At 42.1% G+C, this 22,966-nt stretch overlaps 1 pseudogene; it reads right to left on the bottom strand.

Annotated features, from left to right (window-relative positions):
* Positions 1 to 458: 458 nt before the first annotated feature.
* Positions 459 to 7,168, bottom strand: LOC147001638 (uncharacterized; annotated as a pseudogene).
* Between the last annotated feature and the right edge of the window lie 15,798 nt (positions 7,169 to 22,966).

The following is a 22,966-nucleotide window of genomic DNA, read 5'->3' as shown; positions in this document are numbered from 1 at the left end:
AAAACCCAAATAACTAAACTAATCAAAACTCAAATCAAAATCAAACCACAAAAATTGTGTAACACAAAATTTTTGTCTGCACATTTTGTAGCACAGACTTACATCCTATGACTGTTTGGCAACTAAATAGAAAAGCAGTTACTGGAGGTAGCAATCTTTGCAGGAGAAATTTAAGCAACACTCTCCTTTTAGAGTGTGGGTCTGAAGGATATGGCCTCCCAAGTCAAAACAGAAAAGATGTTGTAGACTTTCGTCCCAGTTTATACAATTTGCTTGACTGATCTCCATGTAATTATTCATGATAACCCATCAGGAAAAGATAAATTTGCACTCAGAGTCTTCATGGATGCCCAGTAGCAGTTGATGAGCCTCAGCACTTCACTGAGTCCTTTAAATGTGCACTCTTCCTGGGCCAGAGGCTAGATGAAATTAAGGCCTGTTCATACGAAAGAAACCAAAATAAAGGAAGAGCATACAGCCCATTACAGCCATGGTTATTAGGGATGAGAGGCAATAGTGGTGTATTTTAGGTGCACTCTCAGTGCTCCTCCTCCAGCACTTCTCTTTGAGGGAGATCGTGGTCTGTGCCATGTTCCGGTGTCTGTTGGAGTATTTCACACTTAGGGAAGGAAGAAACAAAGGCCTGGTAAGCATTTGTCAATTCAGCTGTCCCTCCCAGAACAGCTGTATTCAGCTGGACAAAACAACAAGACATATCAGCTGAGATCATTCCGTGCATCCCAATTGTCATAGAGCACCTGAGCTTGAAATTATTTCTCACCATTGAAAAGCTGCTAGAAACTGAACTGTCAACTACACATTATACTGGAGTTTTAAAAAACACCACATTTCCCCAGTTGTGCATATTTATTATATTGAGTAATAACATTGTAGCAATGTCTGAATGTGAGTTCAAGAGAGATGTGTGCAACCTTGAAAACCATGTGGATCCTTATTGGGTGGGAGCATGCCCTGAACTGAAGTGAAGGCTATGATTTTTTCTCCAGTGCAGGAACCTCACAGGGTTCCTCTTGTCAATCCCTCTATCTGCAATTAACCATAGAAACCATACAACACAAAACCCATGGGTATTTCATAGATCCTAGAACCTGCAAAAGTTTGCTAAATAAATATATTCACAAGGCTAGGTAATGAACCTTAAAAGTGATGGTCATGAAGAAACAGAACAACACCCCTGTACATCTATGATTATTGTAGGGCACACCCTCAAACACACATAATATTTGTGTTTTGCAATACAAGCATATTGTATTACTGTGACCTATTTAGTTTCCCGGTTAATACTAATATAAAAATCTCCCAGGATACTTTGGAGGCCTAAAAGAAGCAAATCTTGAATGGGAAAGGTACTTACTGGGCATAGCATATAGGCAGCTCAGTCAGTGATATGCTTTCCACTCCTAATCCGGTCTGGGATTCAGGGTACTCGTCCTATTATCCAATCTGACTCAGTAAGTTCCTAAGGCTGTGTAGAATAGGTTTGTTTCCCAGCCTAGGGTCACATGTTGGTGGTGGACCAGCCTCTTGTTCTTGTTCACTGTTTCAGACTTGTCCCAAAGTAAACAGTTTCTTCCAATAGGATCTCCCTTTTCCATCACCTGACTGACCTGGTGTCCAATGGTATGAGCCCAGAGTAATATGAACTATCTATAACTAGGATCCAAAGGAACCATTTTCTCCCCAGAATGTGATTGTGTCAGGTCTATTTTGAGTAAGATATGGCTGACTAGTTAAAGGACATATGCTTGCATGGATTATCTCACACTGAGTTCATGGAAGGGCTACACCACACAGTATCTTTCTGTTCTTCAGCAGATGGACATCAGGATAGCTTCTCCTTCAGGGCTGCTCTGAGGACCACTACAACCCTGAGCACCCTAGACTCTGTGGATATCTCCTCCCTGTTCTGGAAGCACTGGGTCAAAGAGGACTTCTTTCCCACTTTATGAACATGGCTTCCAACAAACATACTCAATTTTATACTACCAGAACTGTCTGAAGGTCCTCATTTCTCCCAAACTCCACTGAGGCTGATTTTAACTCTGAGAAAATGATTTTGAAGAAAAGTCATGCTGAATGCTACACAGATAAGATAGCGTGAGGACTTTAGATTATCTAGACCCTCAATGGGCTCCTGAAACAGGCCTGGTTTTGCTCCACAGCTATGGGAATTCTGCTGGATGCAAGTTCAGCTCCAAGCAACTCAATCTCTCAATGAGTAAAATCCAAGACAACTACAAGGCAAAGCTTTACTGAGCAGAGATAGCAGGAAATGTAATGGTGGCAAGAAATGAGCAAAACAACCTGGAATGCTTAGAAGACTCATTGAGCCACCTGACCTTCAGGTGGTCCTTCACAATTCACCAAGAGCAGATAAGGGACATAAACACATAGATTTTATACAGCAACCTCCTCCTTCCCTCCATATACCATATCTCTTTTATTTGCTCTAAAGATTTCAATGAGAATCAATAGTTTTGTCTCTAGTCAGTTAAAAATCTGACCCTAAAATAATTTTTGTGTTCTTTTTTATTTGGGAGTTAGGTGAGCATGCAGAATAATTGGACTGCTGTATTTGATATTTCATAGGTGCAAACTAAAAACTCAGAGTGCATTTCTCATGAAATTTGGTCTCTAGAGACACACACAGCTGCATTTATGCACAATCACACACGAACTCACAAACACATACACACATATTTGTATATACAAGAACCCATATCACAAACACAAGATTACCTAGTATGACACAAACACACAACTTTAGTATAAACAAGCTCAGCCCCAGGTGGTCCAAACACACACAGACAAACACACACACCACACACAAGACACACAAACATACACACCACACAATACACACACAGAGACACACAAACACAAATCAATGAAAATATTACTCTCGCCCAGCACATTTCCTGTTCAATGAACACCTTCTAGGACCTCTGATGTGTATATATATAAGGTTCTTAGAGTCAGGCAGTCTTTGCTGCCACCCTCATCTGTAATTAACTCTTCTTCAGGAAGTTTTTTATCCAGATACTTGCTGGTCCTACAAGGAAGTTACAAGCTCTGCACAGATAACCTGGACAACCCAGTACCAAATTCCCAAGAAAGAGATTCCTAAGAAAAGCCTCCAGCAAGCCCCATGTTGACTCTCTGTGTAGGTATTGCTTCACTATACCTACACAGGATCCTTGGTAGCATCAGAGGAAGACAGTGACTTTTCGTCACTACCCAGGAACTTTTGAACCTATTACAGTTCATGTGATCTTAAATCTTACTCAATATCAGTCAGAAGAAAGCTGATGAAATGACATGCTGTGACATTTCTTAAATGCAGTGCTGTGCCAATTATGAGGGAGAATCTATCCTGAAACAAAGCCATGCCCACGATATAGTTAGCAAAAACCATATTAGCTGAGGGATGAGCTGTAGGATTCTGTGCATGTTCATGGTGGAGCCAATAAGACAAACCGATATCTCCCAGGGAGATAACTCTATGCAGGGAAAGTAAAGAATTCTAAAACTTATTTTTAAAATAGCTGTATTGATTATCAGTTTGTTGAAATAAATAAGAGAGGGAATGCCTCCTGATAGTGGACAAGAGATGCCAAGACTACTGGACAGAACAAAACAGGAAATGTCACGTTTATTGAGAGTCCAAGGCTCAAAGAAGTAATATAGAGAATGAGTGGACAATCCAGATGTCATTGAAGGGCCTCCCAACACACCGAGAGAGACACAAGTCAGGAAAACCATGTATACACAAAAAGAAACACACAGACACACAGTCACAGACACACACACACACAAGCACACACAGACATATTCACATAAAATCATAATTGAGCAGAAAACAATGAGGTATCTATTGTGCCAAACTTGCAGTTTCCTGAACCAGGCTACCTCCACAGAGAGGCCTGTAGATGATCACATAAACAAACACTTGGAGGAGACGTAGGTGATGCCTGGAGAAGTTGGTGGACTGTTACATTGGATTGTCTATGTTTATTGTTATACATGAGGGCAATTGGCCTCTAATATATATTTTCCTACCTGCTGCTCCTTGGCACTTGGGACACAGAAGTTCTTGCTGGCCTCCTCATAGAACCTCTTTTCTTCCCCACAGGACACTTGTGTTCCAGCCTGCTCCACCAGCAGCTTTCTGTTCTCATTCAGTAATATCCTTACTTTTTCATTGAGTTGAGTGCACTCACGAAAGAGGTGTTGCTCCTTGATGCTGATCCACAAAGCAAAATTGGATGATTCCCAGCCAGATTCCATTTGCTTACCCCTCCTCCAAGTCCCATGATCCCTGCAAGGGCCCTGATCCCCAGACAGCCACAGAAGAGTCCACACTATACATAGCAGCACCAATCAGAGGCAAGTGAAATCAAGATACCAGCCATATTCCACAGGACTCAACAAACTTCTGAAAACCCTGACACTAAGAGTGCTCCCTATACATCACAGAAGAGGAAATGTTCCTCATGGTTGATTATAGGTCTGTGGTACCAAAAAAACCTTCAGCAGGTAGAGGGCTTACCCCTCTGAGAGAGTTGAGAAGACCCAACAGGTGTACACTCTTTCCATTTTTGTCAGGAATCCTACATCTTTTAATCTGCGGTCAGAATACTAGAGGTTCAGGGTTCCTGGATATTCCAGCATGGTGGAAAAGTTTTCTATGTAGAGGATCTTGAATTTGGAAGAATAAAGATTGGAGGATCTTGGACTCTCTTCACACTTAGGACAACTGAGTCCAAGAGGTACAAATCCAAGACCCTAGCCTCGGGCAGGGTTCCTGGATAAAAAACACATAGCATGGATCCAGAGCCCTTGCTTTTGTTCAAAGTCCTAAAAGGACAGAAGCATTCCCTGCCTAGTTGTGGAGGTCTCAGTTGTGGAATTGACTCACCTGTGAGAATAGTTATCCTCGATCAGTTCCTCGGAGTAGTCCATGGAACCCTTTATGGACTTGGTCATTTTCTCCATATCCACCATTGTCTTCTCATGTTGTGATTTAATGATGTTGAATTCAGTGTTCATCCTGTGTTAGGGCATGGCCCAAGAAGCAAATAATCTGCTGAATTAAGGATTCAATAATCATGTGCAAACAGGCTACCCAAGTCAAGTGCATGCCACATCCTGGCTCATTCAAACTGGGTTCACTTGATGCTAATTAAACTTACTATCCTGGGCAGAGGACAGCAGAGCCAGGGGACCAAATGGAGGTAGCTGACCTTCAAGAGCTTCCAGGGCAAGCATGAAGGAATAGACTACTTCTATGACAATTTTCCACTACAATATGCCACAGGCCTGGGTCCAGTAGATATCTGTAATGGCTTTCCTCTTATTTTTAAGGCAGGGATTCTCATTCCTTTGTTTGGTTCCTCTTGTTATGGGAATTCCCACAGGGCACCACTAGTATTTACAGGACAAAGGCTTTATCACACCTCCTCCCCCAGGGGATTCTTGTGTGACAGCAAGAAAACACCAGGAGCAAACTTCCCTGGTGATCACTTTGGGCCTTTATGGACTCAACACTATCAGGACCTGCAAACTGTGCATCACACAAGTCCTCAGACCCCATCAAAGGTCCCAGAGCCCCAGTCCTGAACAAAACACACACAACTACATTCACACACACAGACACAATTAGATTGCCAAATAAATCCAGGGAGGTGCCATCTCTCAGAATATAATGAACAATATCAGAGTAAAGCCATGATAGCCTGCAGGCATTGCATTCACACAATGAGAGGCAGCAAGTGTGAGCAGGTCCTTTCAGCTCTTTACAACAAGAATCAGATTGCAAGCACCCAAAGGTCAAGTACAAAAGAAGATGATAATAAACACACAGCACCTTGTTTATCCAACAATGAAACACCTGTCAAGGCTACTTAATGGAATGATGGGATATGACACACTCCATTGATGGAAGGAAATTGGGTTAACAGATGGCACAATACAGTCAACAGGGTACTGGGCATAATTACTACCTGTAGTTCAAATCGTCACACTTGTAAAGTTCCAGGACTCCACACATTTCCTCCATGTCATTGCTGATCTTCCTCATATACAATTTCAGTTCTTCTACTTCATTTATATTTGATGTCTGATTAGTGATGTTGGAATTTTCAGATGAAGCAGACCCTGGAGAATGAAAAACAGAAATGAATTTGCATACTTGATGGCCCAGGGGCAGGGGAGACCATTCTGAGTCCCAAGAAGAAGATTGAGGGAGAGAAAAGGTAAAGACAGGGTGAATCCCTAAAAGAGCAGAAAAGCTATGTTCCAGCTGGTTTGCCAAGCTATGTTCTTCTTCCTAACCATCAATATCAGACATATGCCACACTCCCTATTACAGGCCCCCTTGCCCTGAAATCTATAAGATGCCTCAGAAATAAAGATACAGGGAACATTGTCAGGTCATATCAGATGTGATGCAGGGAAATCCTGAAGTTCATCGTGCTTAGCACTATTAAGCCCTAATTAATTGTGTGTCTTCAAATCCAAAGTGTCTGAGACCTCACCACATGACATGACCAGGGGAGCATCCTTCTCTGTTCTTTTCTTCAGAGACTCATGTAACCTACAGTAATCTGGAAGATGAAGTTCTTCAACTCCCTTCTATGAAAGGAATAACACACTGTTATTCTCATAGTGCCCACTCCTGGCATTCTTTGTCACTCACAATGAAATTAAATAGCTCCCAGAAAAGTAGCTGCAGGTTTGTCAATTCCTGGCTCTGTCAAACCAATCATCAGAAATTCTTGACTCTTTGTCTGACATTGACAAAGTCCAAGGCTCCAGCTTGTAAGACCTACTCCTGGAAGGCCCAGCTCAAGCCTAAATCTACCAGGAAGTTCCCCAACTCTGTCTAGGACTCACTGTGCCTTCTCCAGAATGATTTCCTTCTTCCTTTTTTAAGAGAGAGGATTTCCTCTTCCTTCTGTGTTGGTCTGGTCTCTCCTTCATCTCCATTCTCTTTCTGACATAGCCTGAACAGCCAGGAAAACATCCCTGTTGCTGAACCCAGAGCAAACGAAGGGATGACTCACAGGCAGTTGCTGTTACCACAACACAGAGATGACATCACAGAAGATTCTAGTTCTCTCCTAGATACAAGAGATTGTCCAAGGAAGGCATTACTGATGATGTCACTAGGAACTGCCATGACCTACCTGCTAACTCGTTCTCCCCAACCTGGTCCTTTTCTGCGGTGCCTTTCCTGGAGCCCCTCATGGACCCATGGGATACCCTTTGGCAACATCTCCTTCCAAAGCTAGAGAATTCAAAGTGCTTCATTAGAAGTCATGTGCTTTTGATGGGGAATGTTGGTTAGGACTCTGACATGCTTAAGAGATTTTTGTTAGCACCCAAACCTCTAGGGACTGTGGATGTCATAAATTTTTCACAAAAATAAGTATACCACCTGAGTCAATTCCTGTGACATACACTCCAATTTCCCAAGGTTTTCCTGTCTCACAGAGGCAAATGTCATTCTCCTATATATTTAATTGTATAAAACCTGTATAATATTTTCAAACTGTGCATTCCTTGATAGTGGGCATTCTTTCCATATATATCCATGTGTTTCACAAAATCTCTGGTTTACAATCCTATCTTTTACAAGGAAAACTCCCTTTTCTTTGAAACATAGGGGATCATCTACAGGGCAGGAATAAATAGTAAACTTGCTGTCCCATCTTCAAAACATTATCTTGCACATGTTCCTGTTCTCAAATACAACCAGACAATTTAAGTGGGCATTAGAGAGCAAAGGTCATCCTGGACTGTACATTACTACATTGTAGCCTCATAGCCATTACTTCTCCTGAATTGTGACATTGAGCAATGAGGAGGTTGCAGGTTGTACCATGATACTGTTCTCACAGCAAATATCAGACTCATGAGGTAGGGCAGGGAGTGCAATGGACTGAGTTGTGATGAAACCTCAATTTTAATTGTCTGTAAGTTCAGGATGCTGTCCCTTTGGCATTATCATCTCTGGCTTCTGAGTTCTGATGCTGGGTTTGCTGAATCTGTGCTGTAATGCCCCCTAACCTCAGAGATATAAGAGTGAAAAATCATGTATGTCTTCTTTGGGAAACCATCTGAATTTCACTGCCATCTTGAGCCAAACAATATCAATATGCAGAGTTCAGAAATCAAGGGGAGATAGGTGATGCCTTCAAAATACAGGTCTTTTTCTTCCAATTAGTGCTCATATTTTTTCCAATGTGATTTTTCCTTTTCTCTTTCACTAAGGGTGGCTTGTGTGTTTGCTGGCCTAAAGGGTCCTGGATCCACCAACAAGGCGCTTACCCTATACAGACTCAGTTTTACCAAGAAAAGGATTGTTGCAGAATCATGCCCTGGCAGCCAGAAGGTCAGCTACACTGTCTTAGGTCCAGCTGAAGTGGTATAGGAGTGAAGACCTGAGCTATCTGGGAAAAGGAAGCAGCATGCAGTGTCACACAGCTCTCTCTGATGCAACTGCTAGAACTGGAATAGGGATGTTTGTTTGTTTGTTCATTATAAATACATATAAAAATTAGCCAGAGTTGGGCCATGCCTGTAATTCCAGCACTCAGAAGGGTTTTTAAAAAATTGTTGTTGTTAATATTCCTGTTGTTTCTATTGTTTTTGTATTGAACTCTCCCAGCTATTTGCACCGGACCCAGAAAATTAAGTCCATGCTCTCTACAGTTCTATTATTCACGTTAATCAGTGATTTTATTGTTAGCAAACACTCCTCAGATGATCTCATTACTCACTTTCAAATAAGGAAAACAGTCATACAGACATTAGTTAACTTGTATGGTCTCACATAACCAACTCATCATGACTGTAGAGTGGCATCCCAATCTTTGGAATACCCCAGCTCCTATTTTTGAGATGACAGGCCTCTGTGGAAGACTCCATTAGCTGGCTGAGGGCCTGGAATGGCTGCAGCCTGAAGGCCAAGACTGCCCCTCCTGTATCTCTGAAGCCTGAGGCAGATTTCAGCCAACAACACAGGAACACTTGGCCACAGCTGGTTCAGGACTCTATTTTGGATGAGCCCTGAGACCTGGATGATCTGAGGTCTCTAGAATTCTGATAAAGGTGAGCAGAAACCCTTAGACTTGAGGAGAATAATGGATCTTTTGGATGCAAGTTTTTTTTTTTAATTTATCTTTGCTATGTATATAGTTCATGTCAAAAACAAAGGCACCCTACTTTACAACACCTAGTCTCTCTGGGTGTTAAAGTGATTGCCTGTGTATACACACTAGAGTTACTAGAACAATACATTTTTTCCCATTTTGTTAAATAATTAAATATTTTTGTATTAATATCTTTTCATTTATTCACTTTACACTCTGCTTACTGCCCGGTGACACCCATTATCTTTCCCCATTTTCTGGGACTTCCTGCCGTTCTCTCTGTGAGGGAGTGAAATTAAGTTAATTAGCTAAATTTGGTTACATATTACCTTTATTTAGTGTTATTCTGGCTAAGTCTTGAGCCTAAAGAAGATATTTGCTAGCATAGTAAGTTACTTGGTTTTCTTGGGTGCTAGCTTTGGGATATAGTCAGTGTTAGTGAATATAAGCATAATTTAAATTTTAGCCCAAAAAGTATTTGGGGAATGGGGTGTGGTGCTGCACACCTGTATTCACAACAACTAGGTGAGGAAGGAGGACCCAGATTGTGGAGCCAGAATCAGGTACATATTGAGACTCTGCATCCAGAGACAAGAGAAGAAAATAATGGGGGCTTGGATATAGATCTGGGACTGAGCATATTCCAGTGCAAGGCTTGCCCTAGCATCACTAAAGTAAATAAGTAAGGAGAATCAAAGCGTTTTGCTGTTGGGAATGAGCAGGTAGGAAGATATTTAGCAAAGCAGTCCTTAATCATGGGTGGGAGTGGGTAGCAGATAGGTACTTACAATTCTAGCTCAGATTAAAAATGTGGGAGTATTTACAAAATGCTTTAAGTGGAGGGAGGCTTGACTATACTTCATTGCCTAAAATTGGTTTTTATTTTCAAATGGTTCTATACCTGTTGGCATTAGCTTTCGACAGTATACTAGTTAATAGTCCAGAATTAATGGACACTTAGAAAGGGAAGTGTTTCAAAGCAAAAAGGCCACAATACAAGTTAGAGGTTGTACAGTTCCACTTTCTGCCTGGATGGTGAGAGGCTTTGTCCATGTGGGCTAGGACCACAGTAAGTTCCTGTAATCGACAGCTCTGTTGTTCACGGAATATTTTGTTATCTGGGTAAGAACTAAGAAAATTGACACAGGGCAAACTTTTTGAATGTTAAGTTCTGACTATGGAATACATAGTGATTGCAGAATCAGTTCCATATTGCTGTCAGGGCATCCTTCCAGTCTGTGCTGGTTCCATCTGTAGTCCTTTGGATCTGGACTGATCAGGAACATGAGCCCTGGACCATGGCTTCTCAAGTACATACTCATGGTTTTCAGGGTATGACACATAACTCATAAGTTCTATCAAGATTGAAGGTAAAACCGGAGAACATGGAATTAGACACTTAAAGAGACTCAAGTAGGTAAGTAGTAATAGAGTGTTCATGAAGTTTTAGTCAGCTTTGACTTATCTCTCTTGTACTTTGTGGAGGGGGTAGGGCACCTTATTAAGTAGAAAACTGACTAGGGGGTCAGCTTTACTCCTTTCTGTTTAACCCTGACTGTAGCATCTATAGACTGTATAGCCAAGGCACTTTGTTGCTTTTGTTTGTTTGTTTGTTTGAAACAAGATCTTGCTGTGTAGCCCTTGCAGGCCTGTTACAATGTAGCCCAGACTGGCTTCCAGTTCTTGGCAGCACTCATACCTTAAACTCCAACATGCAAGCTTTCAACAAGATTAGTGATATGTTCTACATGGAAGTTTCATTGTATAGCCCAGGCTGGCCTCACATTTCAGAGGCCCGCTGGCCTCTGCCTCTGGAATTCTGTATCCAAAGGTGTGCACTACAATGGCTCACCAATGAAGATCTCAAAGTAACAGTAATAAAAAGGAGTTTGTGAGCAGCAGGGGAGAAATTATTTGAAAATCTAAATCACTAAAGAAAGTCAAGGAACTTTTTATAAACCAAATGAGACGATATGCCATGTATTTGAATTTGTAGTAGCCATTTTGAGAAATAGAGTTTGATGCAGGAGACCTGCCTTAAATTCCAAGTCAGATTGGGCCTGAGGTGTGCTAGGGGACTACCTCAAAACAAAGAAACAAACTGAACAAAGAAAAGGCAAGTGCATGTCACTTAGGTCAGATAACCATTTTGAACGCTTTTAACTAGGAGAAGCAGTTAGTAGGTGAGATACTATTTTAAATTGGGGATTCCTTGAAAGGTTCTCAGAAGCAATGGTCTTCCACCAGGGTTTTCCCCTGAGCTGACATTAGTGGGAAATGAGGCAGCTTTCCTTTCTTTGCCTACACAGTATTTTCACCCTTCCTGGGTTTCCTCTACAGCTGCAGATGCTGTAGAGTTGCAGTCATTTAGTTAGCAGGAACTGGCTTAGACTAGACTGGCTTTGCTTTTCAAAGTTACAAGCCTTAGGAGCTGGCTACTGAATTCTGTGTTGACCAGAGCAGGCTGCAAGGCTAGGATTTTATAAGTAAAGGATACCTGCAGTTTGAGGAATTAATTGCCTGGCTCCTGGATGTGAAGCTGTGCAATGTGTCTTTAAGCAATCAGCATCCTTTCAAAGAGTAAGAAATGGAACCCGTCTTCTTCACCAAATAGGCATGGGCCTTACACCACCTTTCACTTCAGTCACCCTTGACTGGATTCTGGGAAATGTTGCTATAGAAAACCTGAAAGTTTAATGTGCAGGTTGAAATACAGGATAGATGCCAAAGTGACCTTTAGCTATATAGAGTGTGGGGAAGAGAACATTAGAATCATACTCACATTTTAGTCCCAGCTTGTGCCCTCTGCCTTCTTTACATTAAAAGGAAAAGTCTGAACTGTGTTAGGCCCTTTACTAGGGGTCTTTCTCTTGACTTGTCTGTGACCAAATAGTCAGACTAATAGAAAGGTCACTAAAAGGGCAAGGGCGTTATTTTGTTTTTGGCCGTGATGGGCCTTCTATACTCTAGGCACTGATCTGGATTACGGGCCAAGGCTATTTAATGCTATTGTTTCTTAGAGAATTCTCAGCAGTGTGTTCTTGTATGTACAGAATTTCATATTATAGGGCCAGAAGGACTTTTGAAGTCCATTTCACCCCACGTTTTCCTTCGCTAAAGGGAATAACTGAAGCACAAGAGAGGGTGATTCTGTGTTTCAGAAACATGGCCGCGCTCTCATGCTGAAATGACTGAAACGGATTTCACGTTTTCAGTGTAGTTAAAATCTCTTAGAGCTGGCAGCAGATCATTGCTGGGCTTACGGTTGTACCTGAAACCTGAAAGAATCAAAACCCCAAATCTTAGTTTCCAGCATTTTTCAAGGTCAAGGCTAAGTGACAATCTAGGGGAGGAACCTGAAGGGCAAGGGCTAAAAGGATTGTTCTCCTTAGGAGAGCCTTCCCCCCTCACCCTACCCCCCCAAGTCGGTAAGGACTTCACAATTGGGAAATCACTAACAGCAGTGTGAATTTTTCTAACGTGGACAGCAGGAAGCCTGCCTTTTTCTTATCCTCTCCCTCAACCCCTCTTCCCCCACTTGTGTAGGATTTTGAGGTTGAATGTGCATTCTGCACAGCTGCTGGGAGGTAGCTCTTCCCTGTGGCTGTGCTTAAGCAGCTGGCCAGGGAAGACTGGGAGCTGAGGCTCCAGCCTGTGGATTCTCTTTCCTCAGACTTTAATCCTGACCAGGGAGTGGCGTTCTCTCCTGTGGATGTGTGTATATATATTCTTTGCTTTATACTTTGTTCACGTAGTTGAGTGCATTCTTCCAGGCATTCTAGATGGGCTCATTGCCAAGACATTTATTTCAGCGTATTGTCATCTTGGGCTGTGTGTCCTCTCTTGTTTTTGCATCCTCTCCATGCACTTCCCAGCTTCCTGTTAGTCAAAGGGAATCGCTCTTTCTGAACCAAAAGCTCTCAGAGTTGAGCTGAAACTCCCGGAAATTGCTCTTCTATTCCAATTGCGCTGGATGGTGGTGTGCCCAAAACTAAACAGCACTGTAGAGGTGGCCTAAAGGACCCGAAGCCCCTTGCACAGGTAGGGAGGTAAGATCCTAGCAATGGTGCTGAGATCCGTGAGACCCAGTTCTTCTCCCGGGCAGAGGGAACTTTTACTTAGCTGGAATTGTACCTCATGGTCCGAGTATGTGGAGGGATTCGGGGTCCAGAGGTGCACCCCAGAACATAGGAGATAGCTCCGTGTCCCCCTTTCCCTCAGGAGCCTTCTCCTCACTCCTGCTGCCTAGAACAAGGGGAGTAGGATCTCCACTGCTGACCTGCTGCAGCATGCCCCTGCCTATCTCTGCTCTCCATTCCCTCTGAGCACTCCAGACCCTAGGAGGAGTAAGAGGGAGGTAGTTCTAGGCTTACCTCGACTTCCATCCTCTCATTCAGGTGCTGGTCATATCCTGGGTCAGCAACACCAGAACATCCCAAGGCTGGGTGCCCAGGAGTGAAGCACGCAGAGGACCCAAGAGGTCTTGGCAGGAACAGCTTGTGATCCAGGGTCCCAGGTCCAGGGAGCTACTTGGAGGGGATCAGGGAAGATGGTGTTAGCTAGGCACAAGGCTCAGACTTTCTGGCAGAGGCCAGCAGCTGACCACAGCCCCTAGGGGCGCTGCTCTATCCCTGCAGGAATCAGAGAGGATGCCTGGGCTGGCAGCCAGCACCACCCTCAGTGCTTTGCAGGAAAGGGAGCTGTTGCTGGGGCCAGCAGGTTTATCCCACTGCTGCAGGACCCAGAGAGGATTCTTCCAACAGTGAATTGGATCAGGAGGGGCCCCAGAAGCTGATCCCTAAAGTGTCCACCTCTGGACTGATGGGGACCAAGGTAAGGCTCGGTTGCGGCTTGCAAGAAGGCTGTGGGCAGAGGGAATTCTCTGGGAGATCCCTGGAAGTGGTGTCTGGAGGAGGGGCGCAGGGGCACAGCCTTTATGGGGCCTGGCCTAGGGCAGGGGGCTGGAAGGTGCTGTAGGGATTCCTGAGGTGGGTTTAAGAGACAGCTAGGGTGTGTTCTGGAACACTTGTCTAGCCTTCAGAGCATGTCTTGGAGCAAGGTTAAAGCCAGGTGGCAAGTTCCCACCTAGGAAACTTAAAGGGAGTTTGGTTGTTCACCCATGTGCTGCATGCTATAGAAGCCCTGCTGGCAGCTGTATAAGAGTGAAAAATCATGTATGTCTTCTTTGGGAAAACATCTGAATTTCACTACCTTCTTGAGCCACACAATATCAATATGCAGAGCTCAAAAATCAAGGGGAGATGGGTGATGGGTTCAAAGTTGAAGGCTTTTTCTTCCAATTATGGCTCATATTTTTTCAAATATGATTTTTCCTTTTCTCTTTCACTAAGGGTGGCTTCTATATTTCCTGGCTTAAAGGGACCTGGATCCACCAACAAGGCTCTTACTCTACACAGGCTCAGTTTTACCAGGAAAAGGATTATTGCAGAATTATGCCATGGCAGCCAGAAGGTCAGCTACACTATCTTAGGTCCAGCTGACCTGGAATAGGACTGAAGACCTAAGCTATCTGGGGAAAGGAAGCAGCATGCAGTATCCCACATCTCTCTCTGATACAACTGCTAGAACTGGAATAGGGATGTTTGTTTGTTTGTTTGTTTTGTTTTGTTTATCATAAATACAAACAAGAGTTAACCAGAGTTGGTACATGCCTGTAATCCCAGTATTCAGAAAGTTTTTTTTTTAAATACTTGTTAGTATTCCTGTTGTTTCTATTGGTTTTGTTTTGAACTCTCCCAGCTATTTACACTGGACCCAGAAAATTAAGCCCATGCTCTGTACAGTCCTATCATTCATGTTAATCAGTGATTTCATTCTTAGCAACCTCAGATGATCTCATTACTAACTTTCAAATAAGGAAAACAGTCATACAGACATTAGTTAACTTGTATGGACTCACATAACCAACTCATCATGACTGTAGAGTGGCATCCCAATCTTTGGAATACCCAAACTTCTATTTTTGAGATGACAGGCCTCTGTGGAAGACTCCATTAGCTTGCAGAGGACCTGGAATGGCTGCCGCCTGAGGCCTAGGCTGCCCCTCCAGTGTCTCTGAAGCTTGAGGCAGAGGTCAGCCAACAACATGGGAACACTTGGCCACAGCTGGTTCAGGACTCTATTTTGGATGAGCCCTGAGACCTGGATGAACAGAGGTCTCCAGAGTTCTGGTAAAGGTGAGCAAAAAAACTTAGACTTGAGGAGAATAATGGATCTTTGGGATTGGCTAGTATTCCTGCTTTTTTCTATTGTTTTTGTTTTGAACTCTCCCAGCTATATGCACTGGACCCAGAAAATTAAGCCCATGCTCTGGACAGTCCTATCATCCATTTATTTATTGTAATCAACATAGTAATCAACAGTAAACTAAGTATATTGGTTTATGGTTTTATTCCATTCTAGACTAAAATAAACAATTTTGACTGATTAACAATTGCTAGTGATTGTGTGAGCAGAGGAACATATCAGAAGATATTTAACTGAGAAACAGTAAGGAGTTACCCCTTTTTCTTCATCCATACATTGTAATATATAAAGGCAGAGTTATTTTGAAAACAAGCCCCCCCCAAAAAAAATTCCATGTGCACATCTTCAGAAAAGGATTAAAGTATAAACCTAATCAGAAATATGACATCTGGTCCCTACTCTTAGATCAATCTGCTGACAAGTCTTTGAAGGAGATTCAACATGAGCCTAGTGAATCAGAGTTTGTGCATCCTCAAGAAGTCATTTTAAAAGATTTCAAAGTAAAAGTAAAGTGCTTAAGAAAGCATGGAAATATTGTTTCTTGCAGGAAGAAATCCTACCTCACTTCTCTAAGGAAAAAGCAAGATCAAAGGTAATTCTAATTTTTAAAACAATATATGTCATTTGAGTGCAGAGATGCATCTGTGAGCCCACATCTGCAGTGCTTAAGAATGTCTAGACAACAGGATGTCAGCTTTGAACATGCCCTGTATCTTCTTCACACCCTCAGTCCCAGCTGCATCCTTGTCATTGATCATTAAAGCTCTAAGGATACAGGTGTGAAATTCCAGGATCCTGTGATCCTGAGATTCTGGGTGTGTCAGAGTTCCTGGGAGTCAAGTTGCCTGTGAGACTCTAAGATTCTTGTGTGACTAACTCCTGGGATTCTGGGATCCTGGGATTCTAAGATCCTGGTCGTAATAGACTGAGTGCCTGCTATTGGAACCTCCTCTGTGGGCTATGGGAGTGTCGCCTGGGTTTGTACCCAAGGTAGACAAGTGCTAGAGTAAACGTATGGAAGAATAGATGCCAGCAGTCCTGGGAGAGGTGGTGACAAACTAAGACTTTTAAGTGTCAGCATCCAGAGCAGAGGGGTAGAGGCTATGGCACTTCTTGGTTATTTGTCATGCCATTGAGCAGTCACCTCCTTATGTATTGTTCCTGATGCAGATGTTGCATGGCAATCTGTAGATGCACAAGAAACTAAACTCCCTGATACTCAGTGCTAACTACAGTTGTCAGTTTTATCACCGTGTGGTGTTGGGTTATTTATTTGATCTCTTCATCTATTTTTTCTTGCTGTAAAAGGAGCCTTAGGCAGCTCCTGATAACTCTCTGTGAGTGCTCAGCATAGCACATTCCTGCTTTGGTAATGTTTTCCATTGCAGGGTTAATCTGACCCCTTACACTACGATTTGTAGAGGCTTATAGCACTTAATTAATAACAACCTTTCTAGGGGTCAACTGATTGCAGACTGATAGCAGCCACCTTCCCTTTTCCTCCTCTACTTAAGCTTGCCTTAATCTTGACACATCCAGAAAGTTACACTCGGGTCTTATTGTCCCCAAATGAAAGATGAGTCTGACTTGCTGTGTCCCTTGTAACAACATTGGACACAACAACATTGATTTATAGGCTATGTAGTATGTCAATTGACTCCAATCTGCACTAGCTCCATTATGTTCATAGTTGCACACTTTTTCAGTGCTTCTCAGCCATTCAAGATTAGTTGTTGTGAATGTAGTGTTTAGTTCTATACCCCATTTGTAGATGGTGTTCTTAACTCTTATGGTGGTTAGCTACTTGAGTTGTTTATATATTTTGGATATTAGCCCTGCATTGGATGGGGAGTTGGTAAACATTATTTCCAAATATGTAGTTTGCCAATTCGGCCTATTGACTATGCCCTTTGATTTATAGAAGCTTTTCAATTTCTTCTGGCCCATTTATAAATTTTTGATGTTAGAGCCTGAGCTATTGAAGTTCTGTTTATTACGTTTATCCCCATTCCCATGAGTTTGAGGCTCTTTCCTGCTTTCTCTTCACTTAGATTCAGTGAATCTGGTTTTATGTTGAGATCTTTAATCCACCGGGACTTGAGTCTTGTTCAAGGTGATAAATATGCATTTACTTTCATTTTTCTATGTACTTACTGCCAGTTAGACCAGCAACATTTATTGAAGATGTTTCTTTTTGCATTGTATATTTTTGACTTTGTCCAAGATCAAGTGTCCATAAGTCTAGTTTAATTTCTGGGTCTTCAATTCATTTTTTTCTATTTTAAAACTCTTTAAACTTATATTTCAATTGTTAGCCATTTTCCTGTTTCCTGCCTAGAACCCACTTAACTCATGCCCCTTCCACCTGCTTCTATGAGGGTGCTCCTCCACACAGTGCTCTCTTGCTACATTGGCATTCCACTACACTGGAGTATTGAGCCTTTAAAGGACCACAGGCCTATCCTCCCATTGATGTCCAACAAGGCTTTCTTCTGGCACACATGTGCCTAGAGCCATGGGTCACTCCATGTGTGATTGGTGGTTTAGTCCTGGGGGTTCTAGGGGATATGGTTGGTTGATATTGTTGTTCTTCCTATGGTTGCAAACCCCTATAGCACATTCAGTCCTTTCTCCAACTCTTCCACTGGGGGCTCTATGCTCATTCCAAAGAGGGGCTGCAAAAAATGTGCCTCAGTATTTGTCACACTCAGGTGGAGACTCTGAGAAGACAGCTATAGCAGGCTCCTGTCAGAAACCACTTATTGGCATCTTCCATAGTGTCTGGCTCAGGGTGGCCTTTGCTTCAGTCTCTGCTCCACACCTTGTCTCCACATTTCCTCCTGTGACTATTATGTTCACCCTTCAAAGAAGGTTTTCTGATATTCCAAATGAATTTGCAAATTGCTTTTGTAAGCCTCAGAACAATTGATTTGAAATTTTGATGGGGATTTCACTGAATCTGTAGATGCATGATGATCATTTTTACTGTATTAAACCTGTCAATCCATGAGAATAGGTGATCTTTCCAGCATATGAGATCTCTGTCAAGTTCTTTCTTCAGAGAGTTGAAGTTCTTGTCATACAGACCTTTCACTTGATTAGTTAGTCATACCAAGATATTGTCTATTGTTTGTAACTATTTAGAATGGTGTCATTTCCCTAATTTCTTCCTCAGCCTCTTTATAATTTTTGAATAAAGGAAGGATAGTTAGTTTTATATCCAGCCAATTTGCTGAAGTTGTATATCAGGTTTAGAAATTCTCTGGTGGTCAGAACTTCTAAAACACTGATTGTGTGCCGACCTGTGATTGAATTATGGGAAGCTGCTAACCTCTGTGGTTGAATTACAGGAAAGCTAAATGAAGCTGAGGTGGAGGGCAACCCTGTACTAGGACCAGCAGAATCAATGACCCTGGACTATTGAGAACTCTCAGATCTTGCAACATCAACTGGGCACCACACAGCAGCTGTAATGTGGCACCAAAACATTTGAGCAGAAGAACGCTCAGTCTGGATTTAGTCAGAGAAAATGCCCCTAACCTAAAATAGAATCGAAGTCCTGTGGAATTTAGAATGGTGCTGTGGGGTGGGGACATCCTCTTGGGCATGGAGGGGTTGGGAGGAAGTATTAGATGTGGTATGAGGGTGAATCAAGAGAGGAATAAAATCTAGTGTTTAAAATAAATAAGGAAAAATACTAAAAGAAAATGAAATGAAATCTCTGGTGAAATATTTGGGGTCACTTAAATATTTGATATTATCATCTGCAAATAATGGTATTCTGAATTCTTCCTTTCCAATTTGTATCTCTTTTTCCTCCTTTTGTTGTCTAATTGCTCTGGCTAGGACTTCAAGTACTATATTGAATAGGTATTGACTGAGAGGGCAGCCTTGGGTAGTCCCTGATTTTAGTGGGATTGCTTCCAATTTCTCTTCATTTAGTTTGATATTGGCTATTGATTTTTTTTTGTGTATTGCTTTTTCTGTGTTTAGGTATGGGCCTTGGCTTCCTGTTCTTCCTAAGACTTTTATCATAAACGGATATTGAATTTTGTCAACTGCTTTCTCAGCATCTGATGAAATGATCATGATTCCTATGAGGTTGTTTATAGAGTAGATTATCCTGATGCATTTCTGTATATTGAACCATCCCTGATTCCCATGAATGAAGTCTACTTGGTAATGATGAATAATCTTAATGATTTGTTCTTGCATTTCGTTTGCGAGAATTGTATTGCATAATTTTGCATTGATATTCATAAGAGAAATTGTTCTTAAGTTTTCTTTCTTGGTTGGGTCATTGTGTGGTTTTTATATCCCCATAAGTGTGGCTTCATAGAAAGAATTGGGTAGTGTTCCTCTGTTTCTATTTTGTGGAATAGTTTGTAGGTTATTGGTAATTACGTCTTCTTTGAAGGTCTGAGAGAATTGTACACTAAACCCATCTGGTTCTGAGGTTTGTTGGTTGGGAGACTTTAATGAATGTTTCTATTTACTTTGGGGTTATAGGACTGCTTACATGGTTATCTGATCCTGATTTAATCTTGGTCCCTAGTCTGTCTACAAAATTGTTCATTTCATCCAGGCTTTCCAGGTGTGTTGAGTATAGTAAGAGTGTAGTAAGATCTGATGTTTGTTTGTTTGTTTGTTTGTTTAGTTTATTTCCTTGGTTTCTGTTGTTATGTCTCCCTTTTCGTTTCAGATTTTGTTAATTTGGATACTATCTCTGTGCCCTCTGGTTAGTCTGGCTAAGGGTTTATGTATCCTGTTGATTTTCTCAAGAACCAGCTCCTTGTTTGGTTGATTCTTTTTATACTTCGTTTTGTTTCTTTGGTTGATTTCAGCCCTTGTGTTTACAAAGGATACCAGTGGTTGATGATCAGCCAGGCAAGCAAAGCAGCCAGCTTCTGGGGGAAGAGCAAACAGTATTTCAAGACAGAGGCTGAGAATGAAACCCAATGAGATCTTCAAGAAAATGAAGAAAGTGCATGAAAAAAATACCACATGCTTATACTATACAAAAAGGAAAACATACACAAACAAACACACACTATCCACAGCCTATGCACCACACACGGAGTATGTAAATGAGAGCAAAATACAGAAAAGAAAGGAACGTCATGCTACAAGAACACATTCTTTTAGTTTTTGCATACCAGCTCTTTGAGCAGTATCTTACACTATGCTAAACAAAAGGTGGAAGATACAATTGCTATGGTGAAAATGCGTTGCTTGGCCAGACTATGCTCAAGTGGCTGTATAAAATTTCCTTTTGCAATCTTAAATCTCTGACACCATGTCCCTAGCTTGTCAGAATCCCTACCCACATCCATAGTCATCCAGTCAACAGGAGAATGCAATCTACAGAAAAGGAGAGTACTCCAGGCTCATTCACAAAAAACATGGCTAACACTCTGCTAGTCAGAGTTCTGTCAGTGTGAGTCTGTCCTGGGTAGATTAAAAAACAAGATGTAAAAAAGAAGACCTCACATGATACAAATAGTTCTTCTGTCTAGAGCAGACTTTCTCAATCTACCAAATGCTGTGGATGCTTTAATGCAGTGCCCTCCCTAACATAAGATTATTTTCATTGCTACTTGGTTACTATAATTTTTGTACTGTTATAAGTCATAATAGAAGTATCTGAGAAACAGGACTGTCTGACACACAACCTCTGTGAAAGGGTCCTTTGACACTCACCCCACAAAGTGTTTCAACCCACAGGTTAACAACAGCAAATCGAAAGGCTTCTGTATGAAGTGGCAGAAAGCTAGAACCAGAGCTGCAGAGTCTCCTGTGCAGGATCAATGCAGAGATGGCAATTCTACAGCTGATGTGCTCCCAAGCAAGACACACAGTTACCTATAGAAGTCTTTCTCTTTGCCAGGCCTTCAAATGTCTCTGAGGCTTCAGTGTGCACATTCTGTAAGCTCTGCAGGTCCAACATTACCTGCTTAGTCTCCAATTTCAATTCTTCATAGTAAGGATTTGATCTGTGGTTGGGCCTGGCCCCAAGAGCAAAGAGTCCCAAGAATACAGGCTTCAAGGGTTACCTGAATCCAGGATTGATTCTGAACTATCCAAGCTCAGAGTATGTTACCTTCTACCTCCTATGTACTAGGATCATCTAAGCTGATTAATCTTGCTATCTTGTCCGAAGGTCTCCAGAGGCGGGGTATCCAGGTGGTTAGGGTTCTGGTTGTTTGACCTCCTGCATAGGCCTGGAAGGACAGACTAGGTCTCTAAGCTCTCAATAGTTTATGGCACGGCTGTGGGTATACCAGAAACTGAGAGGACATTTATCCCTTCTTTTTTCAGAACACGGACTCTTGATCCTTGGCCTAGTCCTATGAATTTTGAAAAATAAATAATCGACATTTCTGGGAGAATGACCCAGCATAAGGAGGTCATGATGAATTCACCACAGATATTTCATCAAGTTGAACACATAATGCAAGTGCATTGTTCCTTAAAGTATGGTTTGCAGTCCTAAGCATTGGCATTGTCAGCAGACTGTAAAGCAGACAATTCCTCAGGTCCCACCACATACCCTTATGGCCAGAATATAGAGGGAGACACACACACACATGCATGCACACAGACTCAGGGTGTGTTGCAGGGAGAATGAGAGACTACAATTGAAATAGAATCCAGAGGAAATGCAGAGGACATTCTTTTATAAGGCCCAAAACCTGAGAAGAGTATTAATGAGCCCAAGACCTTCCATCATGTATCAGGATGGACCAAATGGGACCAAGCTTTCCTGGTGATATAGCAAGCTTCAGCAGGCAACACCTACCAGACAATTACAAAGCTTTGCAAACAAACAAACAAGCAAACAAACAAAGAACTCAAGCAAGCAAACAATCAAACAAAACCTCACAGCAGCTAATTTCTCACTCAAACCCTCACATGTCAGTGCCTCTATTAATACATGCTGAGACATCATAGCCTCTTCAATCCCTGAGTTGTAGGCTTTCATTTTCATATAAAAGAAATAGAATAGCCCATGTCCGCAGCTCACTCCTGCTCAGACTTCAAGTTCAGCCTCTGAGAATGTTTAGGAAGAAAAGGTTCTGCACAGTGACAACCTGGAGTTATAGTCTCCCAATACCATAAAATTTAATAAGAATAAATTGTAGGCCATACCATAGACCCAAGAAATTGACCTTGGTTTTTGACAGAATGAACGAATACCTCTTGTGTAAAGCTTTCTCACTGATGAAGATCAGGTGATCTTGTACCTCATTTTTCCCACTGGTCATGGGCTGAGTGGTTAGGTTCTCTCCTTTCCTCCCCCATCTTCTGAACAGGAGTGTTGGGGATGATGGTGGTACCCCAGCAGCCCCTATGGGTAGATGAACACAAGTGAATATGTATACTGACAAGGCACAGAGCTTTGACAGAACACTGGGTCCTATACAGACATTTAACAAAACAGGAATGCGTGTGACCCTGTCATACCTCTTTTGCTTCACTTAGCACATGCATCACGTGACCAAGGACAGGATCCTCAGGTTTAT

Source organism: Mus caroli, unplaced genomic scaffold, assembly GCF_978045245.1.
Source record: "Mus caroli unplaced genomic scaffold, Mus_caroli_1 scaffold_12, whole genome shotgun sequence".
Lineage (NCBI taxonomy): Eukaryota > Metazoa > Chordata > Mammalia > Rodentia > Muridae > Mus > Mus caroli.
The sequence above is the reverse complement of the archived record's forward strand: the minus strand, read 5'-3'. Positions and strand labels throughout refer to the sequence as shown.